The following is a 4,414-nucleotide window of genomic DNA, read 5'->3' on the forward strand; positions in this document are numbered from 1 at the left end:
CATGATGGCCTTAGGGTTGCCATAGGTCAGAAACAACTTGAATGCATACAACAACAACAACAACAACAACAACAACAACAAATCCTCCCCATAGTGAATATTCAGAATCTGTGGGTCTGATTGTGTAAATAGAAATCCTGTCTACACACACACACACACACATCCTGCAGCCTCAACAAATAGCAGCTGGTTACGGAAAGCATTCTTGAAACTGTATATGTACGTGTGTGTGTGTGTGTGTGTGTGTGTGTGTGTGTAACTGTGACTGTGACTGAATCTTGCCAACTCATTTATAGTGAACCTGAGGTTTCTGCACGGCATGCAGAGAAAGGACCCAAGGAAAAGAAAGTCAGGAAAACAGCTTAGGCTGGGACGTTTTAGGGCCATCTGCTACCACAGAAAGTACAATACTGGATTCTTGAAATGTAAAAATAGATCTTAGAAAGAGACATGTTTAATGAACTGAGTACAAAGAAACATGGTTTAAATAAGCTGAAAACAGAAGCAAGGTTCAAGGATCTGTTTGTCAAATGAACACCCTAAGCCAAATTGTGTTTTTAGTACTGGAGAGTGTTGGCTGTCTGGTTTCTGCTGAATGTCCCAGATCTCGCTCACTGGGATTCATGTGGGAGAAGCAGGGGGTGAATGGGAGCCTTTGTTTGGCTTTTCTTGAGGAATCTAATTATCATGTATCAATTGATTGCAAGGACCAGAACAGTGACTCTGGAAAAGCGCTATGCCAAAGACACTGAGCTCATCTCATCTGCATGGAAAGGCAGGGCAGAGGGGTGGGAAGGAGGGTGTTTCTTTGCATCTCTGGGGGAAAATGTAGCACAAGGGAGAAATGGAAACCTTACCTTGTACTACCACTGAGATTTAAACTACAGTTGCCAATTGACCTGAAATAAAATGGACAGAGTTGTTCCCTTGCCTCTGACTGCAGCTTGTTCTGCAGAAGCCTTTAGGACAGGAAAATAAACTTTTGTCAACCACCAACAGCAGCAAATCAAAGCACTCCTAAAGACATGACTGTGGGGGAGGAGTATCAAAAATAGACAACCAGAAGATAAATTCAGTTTCTCCATCTGTAAAATGGGAATGTTATACTGGGAAGTTTGTTATGCAAAGGCTTTGTTGATGCTTTCAAGAATGAATGAAGTTCAGTAAGTGACTGGCTTTATCCTCAACTCAGTTTAGTAGCTCATAGAAACTAAGAAAGTGTACCACGCATCCTTTTTATAGCATCCATCACATTTTATTGTGACATCAAGTATAGGAAGTGGTGGAGGTGCATCCTTGCCAGTGACTGTGACCAAACAGAGCATTCAACTTATCAATCATCATATCAAAACATAAAATCACCCTATGATGGCTTTATCATCTTATATGTGCAGTGTGGTGATTAGAGTCTTGCACTAGGACTTGAAAAATAAAAATTTTAGTGCATCTTAAGCCATAAAACTCACTGCTTGACCATGGACTCATCAGCCTCTGTCACAGACAGACCTACCTCACAGGGTGAGACCACTACAATAAACAGAACAAACATCCAAATAAGAGCACAAGGGGATGCAGCAATTGTGTATATAGGTTTCAGCTTTGTGCCATAATCCTGTGAAAATTTATCAGGACGTAAGTCCCACTGAACACACTGAGACTTCTGAGTGTATTCAGAATGCAGAGGGTTAGACAATCAAAAATCCATTAAAGCATGGCTGCAGTCCTAGGCACGCTTACCTGAGGATAAGTCTCATTTAACTCAGATTAACTTCTGAGTATACATTCTTAGAAATGCACTGTTCATCAGTGGCATCACCAGGCTTGGTGACACCAAATGTGGGTGCTACTGGGGAGGCATTCACATACACCCTGCAGCAGGAGAAGGCCACAACCAGATATCAACCCTCCTCTGGGGTGTAATTTCGTGGAGTGTCCATCCTTCACACCCATCTGGTGATGAGACTGCTGTACATTTGCTTGCATTTGCTTTCTTCCTCTTGAAGATTAATATAGCTTCAGTTGTGGCTTCACACTTTCTTATTTAGTCTTTGGTAAATGGAGGCACTGAGGTTTATTGTTTGATCTTGGATGTAAAGGATTAGTAAAGGTCAACCTTTGAGAGCTGGGATGCTTTTCAGCTCAACATTTAGGAGTTTGTCTTCCATGGTTGGCATGACATTAATTGATCTATGTATTTGTTACATTTTCATCCAATGAGCTCACTGTGGTTTGCATCTCCTCCCTGCTTTATCCTCAAATCAACCCTGTAAAGCAGATCAGACCAAAAGAGAGAGAGTGAGAGTGACAGGCCCAGTTACCCAGTCTGACACTGTAACCAGTTCACAACACAGTACTGAATCCAAGTCCCAGTTGTAATCCAGTACTCTAACCAGTATATCACAATCTATACACAAATGTTTTCTTTATTAATCAGAAATTACACATAAGGAACATTAATATTCCAGATAATTAATCTCTACAATAAACATATTTATCTCCCTTTCCCTGCAGAAGATATAGGACCTCAAAATCTTGGAGAGGTTGTGATGCTAAAAGTACTTACACCCACATGCAGTTCAAATGCCCTAAGGTTAATCAAATCTGGCATGACGTTCAGGACATTGTTTCCAAGATCGCAAAACAAACAATAAAACACTACTCATACCTTTTGTTATTGTCTTTTTTTTTCTGGAGAAAATAAACCCTTGAAATATAACTATTTGATCACCTTTCTTGTAAGGGCCTGAAAATTCTGAGATTGCTAAGTGCTGGAAAACTGGTGAGCTTTCAATGAACTGGTGGGGAAGAGTTTGGGATATCTGGTTTATGGAAAAGCTTTCAGATGCCCTAAGAACCCACAATGGACAAAAAGGACAAAACACCTTTATTGAAATACAGTTTCATTTTACTGAGTTCATAAATGTAAACTTATTCTAACAGAGACCATCTCCACACATATTGGATTCTGGAAGGATGCTTTGCATGCTTATGTGCCCACACCCACTTTGAAAGATTCACCTTCCCTGGCCTCTCATGAGTAATCTGCACTGCAGAAATAATCCAATTTGACACTGCTTTAAATGCCCAGAGCTCAATGCTATGGAATTCTGGGAAGTGTAGTTTAGTGGGGCACTGCTGCTGCAACAAACTGCACCTACCTGAATTCCATAGCATTGAGCCACGGCAGCTGAAGCAGTGTCAAACCAGATTATTTCTGCAGTGTGGATGCAGCCTTAGTATTCCTGTACAATGATTGCTCAGACATTATGGCACATGTATTGTTTGCTGTGTCCATTTTCTTTTACTTGGTAATGAATTTAATTGTTAACTTATATTGAATAATAATAATACAAGTTGAGTGGAGGGAGATAAAGAAAGCCTGGACTCTAGGGTAATAATTCTGTGTCCCACCACTTAACAGTCCAGGAAGTGAGTCAAATGGCAGGCTGCTTCCCTTCCTTCCCTTTCCCTTCTGCAAGCAGTGGAGCCACGAGTCTCCTGTCAGTCAGGCTTCTGCCCGGCTGATCACTGTGAAAAGAGCTACCCTGATGACAGAGGCACATGAATATTGACTGTGAACCAATGGGGATGGAGCAATTCCTGGAGGCCCTAAGCACAGCACCAGAGCCTGGAAGGAGTCAACTGAGAGAAGGGGGGAGGGGGAAGCCCACTCATGGCATGCCCTCCTGCATTCTGTAGGACCATTGACCTGGGTGATTCAAAGCCCAGAGTCTGCCCAGATGAAGTTTCCCCCAGACAGCCTGGGAGAGTAATTTTCCATTGCTCATAATCCCCCTGCCATTATGGCCACTGGCCTGCTTGGTTAGGAAATTCTGGGAGTTGTAGTAGAACAAACATAACTTCCCCACAGGAACAGCTCATACATGCCAGAGGCACAACAATACAGGGTTATAAAGTGAATGGGTAAGTTGTTTCCACTTGATGAAGGATGAGTTGCCATTAGATGGGAAAGCAGTGCTGCTGCCTTCCTCCATTAACCTATATTGGCTCCTTTGCATACGTATATAACACTGCTACAGAGTGTGTGACATCATGTCTGCGACCCCAGTCACTGTTGTTCCTGTATTGGCCAAGATGGATGTGTTCTTCTGCTCAGCCCACCAAACTCCTGTAATGTTTTTCCAGTTGAGAAACTTTTAGTTGTACTTGAACCTCACTGACATTACTGCCTGGAGGAGAGCTATTCTCTTTCCCACTACTTTGAACCATGACAAATTGCCTGATATTCTCAATAACTTTATGTATTATTATTATTAGTAGTAGTAGTAGTAATATCATCATCATCATCATCATCATCATCATCATCATCATCATCATCATCATCATCACCACTATCACCACTACTTCCAGAAGCTGTGTTTCTCCACTGATAGGAAGGATGTGTCATTTACTT

At 41.8% G+C, this 4,414-nt stretch overlaps 1 long non-coding RNA gene across 1 annotated transcript in view; it reads right to left on the reverse strand.

Annotated features, from left to right (window-relative positions):
- Nucleotides 1-775: 775 nt before the first annotated feature.
- The window catches only part of LOC121915737, a 10,999-nt gene continuing 7,360 nt past the window's right edge, over nucleotides 776-4,414 (reverse strand). Inside the window, exon 3 of the long non-coding RNA XR_006100737.1 lies at nucleotides 776-2,264. This is a non-coding gene — a long non-coding RNA (uncharacterized LOC121915737). The remainder of the gene's footprint in view (nucleotides 2,265-4,414) is intronic.

Source organism: Sceloporus undulatus, chromosome 1 (genome assembly GCF_019175285.1).
Source record: "Sceloporus undulatus isolate JIND9_A2432 ecotype Alabama chromosome 1, SceUnd_v1.1, whole genome shotgun sequence".
In the NCBI taxonomy this organism is placed as follows: Eukaryota; Metazoa; Chordata; class Lepidosauria; order Squamata; family Phrynosomatidae; genus Sceloporus; species Sceloporus undulatus.